This window comes from Gallinula chloropus (assembly GCF_964237585.1).
Source record: "Gallinula chloropus genome assembly, chromosome: 1".
NCBI lineage: Eukaryota > Metazoa > Chordata > Aves > Gruiformes > Rallidae > Gallinula > Gallinula chloropus.
The window spans coordinates 131042716-131052465 of NC_140085.1; the positions used below are offsets into that span (position 1 = coordinate 131042716).

The 9750-nt window shown below is 47.3% G+C and overlaps 1 long non-coding RNA gene across 1 annotated transcript; it reads right to left on the minus strand.

Annotated features, from left to right (window-relative positions):
* Window positions 1-6383: 6383 nt before the first annotated feature.
* LOC311196020 lies at window positions 6384-9473 on the minus strand. Its single transcript, XR_014617552.1, has 3 exons — window positions 9349-9473; window positions 9002-9034; window positions 6384-6500 (listed from the first exon to the last, which is right to left on the minus strand). It is a non-coding gene; the product is annotated as an uncharacterized lncRNA (long non-coding RNA).
* Window positions 9474-9750: the final 277 nt, after the last annotated feature.

Here is a 9750-nt window from a genome sequence, read left to right on the forward strand (position 1 = left end):
TACACCCCTACAGTGGCCAGATGCTCTTAGAAGCCAGCGGCAAAATGGAGAAAAGCAGGTTGAGAAAGTTGGCTTGGAATATTCACAGTAAGCTCCCATTGGTCACCAAAACAGCGTCTTCAATACTTTAAACAATTTCCATAATCAATTAATTCTGTGAAATGACTTTTTTTTAAAAGTAGATAAACCAGGGGCATTGTCCCCCAAGGGATATAATTCTTTCAAAGACTCAGACCTACTCAGGGGCTTACTGCAGAGTGCTGCCTGCCCAGGGAGACAAATACCATGTCCTCTTCAAAGTTACATGAAGATAATTTCATCTCTCGGTCAGGGAATTAAGAATCAGCCCATCATAGATGTTTAAGCTGCTTCCATCTCCTTTAAGAAACATCTGTTTCTCAAGCAGATTACCACAGCTGGTGGAAATGCTATTTTATTTTAATCATCTAGAATAAAAAAAGAACATGAGCTGCTGGGGAAAGGAAGGCAGTTGCTCTTCCCCTTCTCTGCGTGGAGCACAGAGACGCCTGGAAGGGCAGGTTGGGAAAAGGCAGCCAGCCTTTCCCTGCTCCACAGGGATGTGGCTGCAGCACAAGGGATGTTGCAAGGGATGTTCAGAGCCACTTGGAAGTGAACAGATTTCCCAGTGGAGTTATTTAAGTCCCTTACAATTGCCTATTTCCTCCTTTTTTCTTCTCTGTTGTGTCAGATGTTCCCTTGTGCTCGCCGGATCACCCTTTAAACAGCGCAGAGAGCGCCAGGGTTGGTGCTGCAGGCAGGCAGGTGGGGAAGGAGCCAGGGTAACATCTGCCTGGAGAACCAGATATTTCCACCAGCAGCTGGTTAATGCCCAGCCCCTACTTGGGTCCCACAAGCTGAGGTCACTTCCATTCCAGTTGTGGATGTAGTAGCTTCTCTATCACCTTTCCAATTAGCAGGTCAGAAAAATGACCAGAAAACCAAGGTTTAATTGATCTCCCTGTTTTTTTTATTGGAACTGCAGGTTGGCTGATCTAACAAAGTTGGTGCTGTCATGGCAGTTTTAGGGCTGTGGCTTTGAGCATGGAGCTGTGTGCAAGGAGGGAGCGGATGAAAAATATCTCATTTTGGTATTGTTGTTTCCAACTGAGCCTCTGAAAACCAGAGCCTCCACTGAGGTCCTTCAGTCAGGGCAGTAAAGGGGGACAGTGGCAGGAGTTCCTGGAGCTCTCCTGGGATGTCTTCAAGGCCCTGGAGCATCACCAGGGTGGAGGAAAGATGTTCATTTCCCATTTAAGCCTTGGGAAATACTTTCCACAAACACCTCAAATCTAAAATAAACTAGTATCTAGGTTGAAAACTGGGAGCACAAAGAGAGCCAGGCCCACCTTCGTGCTTCTGATACAGGAGTTCAAAATCACCTCTGATGTGAGAGTTTAGATTAGGATGTAGAAATCCACATAAAGGGCTTTCTTTCGGTGTTGCATTGTGCTCCTTACCCTAGGAGTAGTTTATTCGGTAGTAAAATCAGCTTTTTTACTGATAAGGGGAACGAAAGGTATTTCTTGAGCTCCAGACAGCGAAACGCCGGGGGTTTGACACGCTGGATATACAGCAATGGTGTAGTACCCAGCCTGCCCTGCAAAGAAATAGGTGGAGAATTTTCTAAATGTTCCTGGTTCCTCATTCCTCTGCCAGAAATGATAAAAAGGAGCAGCAGATACATAATTTATCCTTTATATACCTTTCCTTGGGGTTTCCCTTAGTTTAATATTTTTGAACATTCTTGCATTAATGTGCTCAGAACGTGGGGAGAATTTGCCGCAGAGTTTATTTTTCCAATTATTTTCTCCTGTTCCCTGGTTATTCACGGATTTTTTTAACATACAGCACACTGAAAGGGTGCACAGCCTTGGAGAAAGGTAGTTAAGAAAAAAAGGGACAAAAGCATATTCCCTCTTACCCACAAGCTGCCACTGTGGGGTCAAACACTTTTCCTTTCCACTCTGCTCCTTTGTGGAGAAGAAAGATGGGAGCATTATCTCCTGGGTTTTTCTTCCCCACAACCCTCCTTGAGGAAGATCTTTTTTGGTTGCATGACAGCAAAGAACCTGGCAAGGCTCAGCCACCCCCTGCACCACAGGCATGTGTCACCCCAGCTGAGCAGGCCTGTGTCTTTTGGTGTGTGATAACAAACTGCTGCCTCCCCATCCCCAGCTTGGGGTACATGGGGGCAGGGACTGAACAGATGCTGAGATATGATTAGCACCTGGCCCCTCACTGCTCTTACCACCTTGAAACAGCACTAAGTGACCCACCTGGTGTCTGGATCCCAGTTAAACCCAGCTTTTCATTTCTTACAGGCTCATGGGGTAATTATTCAGGTTGTCAGGGACCTCAGGAAGTCTCTACCCCAAAGCTGGACCAGCTCTGGGGTCAAACCATGCTCCTCAGGGCTTGGTCTTCAAAACCTCCAAGAACAGAGCCAACACAACCTTGTGGGGCAGTCTGCTCCACCGCCTGGCTGTCTTATACGTCTTATATGTCTTACATGTCTCTTCTTATACCCAGACTGACCCTCCTGTTTCAAGTCTTGCCTGCCCACTGTACACCATCGCAGAAAGCCTGGCTCCCTCCTGATGACCTTCCCATGGGCACTGGGGAAACTTGAAACTCTCTTCTCCAGGCTGAAAAAGCCCAGCTTCCTCAGCCTTCACTTAAAACAAGGAAGCGATGCAAAATACCAGCAAGGCCAGGTCCAGCCAATTCACAGAAATCCAATGGCTATCCTCTGGCTTCTCCACCAGTGCTTTTCTACAATATCATAGTTGCAGGTAGAGTTGAACAAGTACTTTTCAGCCTTCCTCGACCCCAAATCCTATACTCCATCGTTGGATCTGTGCTGCCCACCTCCATCCTTCCCGCCCAGCTAAGAAGCACTACCTTCCTTTGAGGCTGCACAGCGAAGGGACCACACTCCCAACTCCATCACCTGCCAGAGCCACAGGGTAAGAACTGCACAAGGGATGACATAATGAAACACCTTAACATTTTTTGTGTTTTTCATTGAGAAAAAGTGTCTCAAAACTCAGTTTTAGCCTGGAAATTACCAAGGCAGCCTTAAATGGTTGGCTTTTTGAACACACAAAATGAAAACCAATCTGTTCTCAACGCAGTCATTAAAATCTCGCAGAGATAAGGAGGATAATACACATAAGGAGGATGGAGCAAAGAAAATATATTGGAAATAATCTTTAATTAAAAAAAATAACCAACAACAACTGAAGCCATGTCAAGTGAACCTTTGGAAATGTATGCAAATAGATGAAAGAAGGAAAATGAGACATAGCGCTGCTAAGTGAACGAAGGGAAGTCTTTAAATGGCTTAATAATAGGAACACGTTGGGAAGCAGTGAGGTTAATACAGAAATGACATAAAGCAGTGGGGGGTCTTGGACTAGATTTATTGTGCATACTAATTGGAGGGCGCTGAACACCAGATAATAGCTGAAGGATGGGGCTGCGGCTCTGTCAACATCCCCTTGTTCACAAAGGATGATCCGGCAGAATTTAATAGCTTCACAATATTGCGGAGAGTGACACTTCAATAGGTAACAAAACACTGTATTTCAGCACCGTGCAGTGGGAAACCACAAGAAAGGGAGAGTGGAAGGGGATGTCACTGGAGGCCTAGCTGACAGCCTCCAGATCTGAAAACAGCACAATTTCCCCAGCCTTTCTCAGCCCCAGAAAAAAATAGAAGACCCAAGCGTTTATCAGAGAAGATATTAAAGTGAGCTTTAAAAATAACAGCACCAACAATTGAGACCACAAATGTCTTGCAAGTCTTTTAATTCTCATAACCTTGCCCTGACTGCACTCGAGCACTAGCTCATTAAAACCTGAAAGTTAATTGGAGTAGGAAAAGCAAGTAGCTCTTACCAGTCCTTGTTGCTCAAGCTAAGGTAAATTCAGAAATTACATAGACTGAATGAATTTGCTTTTTCTGTGGTAGTGCTTTATTAACAGTTCACCAGAAAAAAACCCAACCCCACCACGGTCAGCGATGTGGAAGTCACGGTGCGTGAGTGTAAGCCTCTGCCCTGCGATATGTGCTCCCTGAGTTACAAGGCAGGCTGCTGAGTAAGGAAACCATTCGCTAGGAAAAGTACTTCATTAATATTCTTTCGTGAGGCTTACAACGTGGCAGTGCTGTTTATAGAGGTCAGGTGGCAGTCTCTGAGCCGAAGCTCAATAGTCGTATGAAATCTTGTTCCTTCAGGTCCACGAGTGGCAGCTGAGGGATGTTTGTGCGGCTGTGGGCGGGCAGTGGGGCAGAGGGGAGAGTGTGCAGAGGTGCCCCTGGCAATGCTCGGTGGGTTCTGCTCAACTGGCAGCTGTGCTGGCAGCATCTGGGGAGAGCAATGTCCATGAGGACTTGGTGGGACATCCCCCTGCAGCTCAGACCACTCCAGGCACCTGCAGACAGGCAACAGACCGTCACTGACCCCAGAGGCTTCTGCAGAAACACCCATGTTTTATCAGCCGAATACATCCCCGGGCCCCAGGGCAGGATTCACCAGATGTACGCTGGCTGCTCCAGGAGCTTAAACTCCAGGCTCACCTGTAGCCACCCACACCCTGAGCAGCTTCTGGACTTTTAAGTTGGAAACCGAATCCCAACTTACTCTCCTCTCTTACCTTCACACTTCTATTATACTGGCACGGAATTAACGCTATAGATACTCCTTCTGCCGCAGCTCCCAGTTTGGCGCCAAAGAACAAGGTATACTGTTCAAAGTGGGGTGTTTATATTTTTAAGATGCAATGCAGGAAGGCATCAGAGCACATGTGCCTCTTGGCCTGACCTCCACAGAGCTTGGAGCTGTGTGGGGTGAGGTGTCGAGCAAGTTACCATAAATAAAAAGAAGGTGCCAGCCAGCACCTGTCTGAAGACGCCAGGTGCCTAAGAGGGAAAACCATCTTTTAAGTGATTTTTTTCCAGGCAGTTGCACATAGTGGGTCAGGGAGAGGAAGGCAACTCGGGTGGCTCAGCACCATGAGTCCCTGGGGCCCTCACTTGTGCTACCTCCTCTGCTCAGCATCACCTTTGAATGCCTGTTACCCACTGATTTTTGGGAATCCCTTATTCAACAGGTACACATTTTACTCCTGGGAGAGATCCAGGAAACAGATGTGTGCAGGGCAGCAAGGAGGAACGCTAATAAAAAGTAAATTTACTGGCAAAGTATGTCAGGATCGTGTAAAACACACTTGCTAAGGTACTTTGCCATGCAACTAGAAACTGTCCAGCTAAGGGAGATCAGATACTTATCTGCCAAGGCACATTACTAGGATAAGCTGAGCATGTAATCTAAGCAGATGACCCCACACAGTACTCGTTTAACTGGCTCCAATTGTCTGAAAGTGCCAAAGTCAGATAATAAATGTTTCCTCTCAGCTGGGATACAATGCCCTTGACATTCAGAGCACATCCCCAAAACGGTTTTCCTCTCTGGGGGGTTCTGACTGAGCATTGGCTTTGCTTAGGTAACCGTGACTGTGCCCAGACCTGTAAACACAAGTGAGGCGAGCATCACGGGTGGGGGAGGGATTTTTTCAAGGACATGGAAGTAACAAATCAAACAGGAGAGGAGCAGACCAAGTGAAACCCAAGCCCCCAGCGGTGCCTCACAGCCTGAGGCTGGTCCAGCTGAGGACATCACTGGGGGGTGTGTAGTGCCCAGGAAGACCCACACCCCTGAGGGACTCGAGGCAAGTGGGCACTGGGTGCCCTCTACCAGTGACATGGGTTTTTGTTCCTTGGGTCTGAACTCCATGGCCTTACCAGGATCTTCAGTTTCGGTGGAAGTTTTGGGGGTGCCGTAGCTGACAACCCCCAGGAAGCCAGCCTATGTGATTTACCAGTTCCCTCAAGCCCTACACCCCACAGGTGGATAACATCCCACAAAATCCTTATCACAGGCTTGTTGTGAGCTGGTACATTTATTGCTTATTATGGAAATGGCAACACTGATAAAATGCTCTAGTTTTGGCACCTGAAGTTCTCTTCTATCCATGGCAAGGTCTCATTTGTGGTTTCGGTAGCTGGGATCCATCCCAAGGACTAAGCCCTTGGAGCCAACAGCAATACAGGGAGGGAACCGGGCCTGAAGTTTGGCTTTTCTCCCCCAGTCCAATCCACTGATGCACTGTGCCTTTTGCAAGGTGCCTGACCTTCTTATGTCTCGGTCAGCCCAGCTGCCAAGCAGCAGGATCTCACTGAACACCATATGTTGCTGCTGGGCTGTGTGGGGGAAAATTAAATTAAACCAATCCACAACAGTTGTTTTAATGCCATTCCTTGTTTTTTTGAAGTCTTGGTCCCCAGTTACATTACACCATGGGAAGGTACAAGCCTATGGTTTCCAGTAACGTGAGGGAAATGCTGGACACTCAGGAACTGCAACCAATGGGCAGCGTGGAGACTCACAGCCTTGGGAGAGCTCTTGAGATGGAATCTGTAACAAGGCCAAAACAATAAGGAGGAATAGCAGCTTTATCTGCTTCAAAATTCACCTGAAAGCAAAAGTTGCAATGCACTATGTTACAGTAGACCTCCTCTTTCTCTAGAAAAACATCCTTAAGTCTATGGTTAACTTCATTCCGTAGATTTTTTCCTCCCTCCCTCCCTCCCTCCCTCCCTCCCTCCCTCCCTCCCTCCCTCCCTCCCTCCCTCTCTCCCCTTTTCCCTGCACCCATGTTTATCAGTATAGGGGAATATTCAATCTGCAAGACTAAGACTCACCCTGAAAAATCCTAATGTCCAGATTATCACTGCTGCAGGTCACAGAGCTGCCAGATTAGGCATCAAATTGAAGGCACAGATGAAATTTCCCATGGAGGAACAGGTTTCTCTTCATAACAAGAAAGTGGGCTGAGCTCTGGAGCATTTGTCAGTCTGAGCAGTGGCGTGGACACAGTGCCCAAAGCGCCGTGCCCCACGGCTGCCAGCAGCCTCAACCTCCCGATCCTGTGCTTGGCACAGGCGAGGGGGGCTGGCACGCTCAGTGCTTTGCTGAGTTAGGGCTCGAGAGCAACTAACGTACCAAAATATGATTAAGGCAAAAAGGAGAGAAAACATGTCTGTTTTCTTTATGGACGCTGTGAGAACTGGGCCTTTATTTCCCAATAAATTTCGGGAAGCTAGAGAGTACAAAGCTCTTGCTGGGCTGGGTAAGAGACCTTCACTTTAAGAACAAGCCCAGTATCAAAGTGCTGCCTCACAGACACACACATTTTCCTCCCATGCTTTTACACTGAATAATCAAGAGCGATGATGGGAAGAACCCTACGGCACACGCCGAAGCAGCTAATATATCCAGAGCGATGCTTTCTTTCTAACGCTGTTTTATGTACAACATCAGTCGTTTGTTTGCAGCCATTAGTGTTAGGATCTCATTAGTACAACACTGTTTTATCTCCTCCCTTTTATTAGCACTGAAGCTGGATTTCTAAGCAGAAGCATTCTGCCCTCCTGTTACTCTTGCGAGGCCCAATAATAATGATGATTTATGTGGTGGCGGAGGCATGGGGCTCCAGTGGCAGCTATGGGGGTCCCACGCAGAGCAAAGCAGAGCTGACAGTGCCCCAGACAAAACTCTTTTGCCCCAGCAGTGACCTAAATCTTCTCTGGTGGGTGTGCTGATGTGCAGACGACACCCATCATGAGCTGCCATGGGACATAGGTATGGGAAGAGCCCACGGCAGCCTGAACGCCCATGGGGCAATGGGGTACAGTGTGCATGTCTCCTGAACCTCCCTGGTGCAATGGAGGACAGTGGGGACATCTCCAGCACATCTCAGGGTCGTTGGCAGGGCTTGCTGGCCTCCTTGCCTCCCTCCTGCCAGGCTGCCAGCTGGGAGTGGTGGGGGTCCAAGGGGGTCCCACTACGCTCCCCTCTCAGGCTGCTCCCAGGTGAAGAGATGCTGCTTACACTTGGGTCATGTTTCTTTAGCATCTGGGAAGGTTAGGAAGGTCTTTTTTTTATTTTTTTAAACTTTATTCCTTCCAAGATTTCATCCCACCAGAAGCTCTGGGCCAGGGAGAAGACACCTCCACACATCTATTTCCGAGACACTTCACCTTGGAGTTGCTTTCTCAACAGTGCTCTGTCAAGAGCAGCCTTTGTCCGGCCTGGGATAAAGGCACTTCCCTAATTAAGTTAGCTTAACAACCACTTGGGAAATACAATGTTCGCTAAACTCATCCACAGCCAGGCAGTGACCAAGAACGCAGCTATTCTGTGGGAATGGAGCACATGTCAATTACCCCAGAATTTCAAAGCTGCAAGAACCAAGAGTTTCCTTGGCGAAATCTGCCAGGCATGACACGACTGCTACTTGCGCTCTGCACATTTCCTAATGCAAAGGATTGGACAACCTCAAATAACATTTCCAAGAATAGCAAGGGCAAATGAACTGCAAATTACTAAATTCCTTTTATTGCTGGGAGCTACAAAGTAATTTAAATTAGTTTCAGTCTGAAGTGAACTGTGGGGCAAGCTGGGAAAATAAAATAAGCGATGACATTCTAGGGACACCTTTTATGATCATTTAAAGAAAATATCTCATCTCACACCAAGGTATTTAGTGGTCCTAGGAAAGACACATTTGTAGAAGATCGCTGCCTTCGTGTATGCCCACGTTTAAATGCACATGTATGCACGTGTGTATGCATTAACATGCAATGTAAACGGAATACATTCCACACACTTAGCCCCTAGCCCTTGCAGAGAAAGGGGCAGCAACTCAACCTGTGAGAGCAAAGGTTTTTACAGAAAACCACTGCTAACATTAGGTTTTGATTATGCAATGCTTTTTATCCCACTTCCCTAGATTCTCATCTGTAGTGGGTTTACTCAGTGCACAGGTAAAATAATGATCTCGTACACTCTTCCAACAGCTCCCTGCTCCAGGAGCTGCGTGTGGATCCCCACTGTGGTTTTGATTGATGTCCTACCTGTGACTTCTGCAGATCTGAGCCGGTTTGCTTCTGCAGGCAAAGGAAGGAGGGGGGAATAAGCTACAGCACCTGGCACCGTATCGTGGCGGCTGGAGCAGGGAAGCCATAAAATGCTCTGCCTTTTAATGAAATAGGATAGAGGGACCCTCTTGCAGCATCCCGTGAAAATAACCCGGTCACGCCGAGTGGCGTTAGCTGCACAGGCTTTGCGTGTCGCAGCAAGAGCAGACGGGTAACAACAACCATAAGGACAGTCATAAAAACAAACCAACCACCTTCATCCCCCAAAAAACAAAACAAAAAAAAAAAGAGAAAAAAAGAAACTGGATGGAAATCTTCCATACCATCCTGCTTCCTTTTGGTGAAGGCAGGTTAAATCTTCAGCCAATTTGTCCCCTTTGCGAATAATGGATCAGTGGTCGCAAACACTGGATGCAATATGCAGTTGCAGAAAGCTTTCAGTCAGCTGGAGATAATTTCTTCATGGTACAAAGCACTTTCTGTGACCTCAGTGTCCTGAATGTAAAGCAATACAGCGCGAGTGTCAGAAATCAGACTGCTGTGGAGTGAACAGGTGAAGGGACTGGGGCTATAATTTCAGAGGTGAATGTTTGGGGTGATGGAGGTGGCCAGGACCAGACGTGCTTTGTTGGCAGATTTTGTGTGTTTGTGTGCGTTCATTTTTTTTTGCTGTTCCTGGAGTTTTAAACTGGAATTTCTGTGCTACTTCTCCTGTGCAACTCACA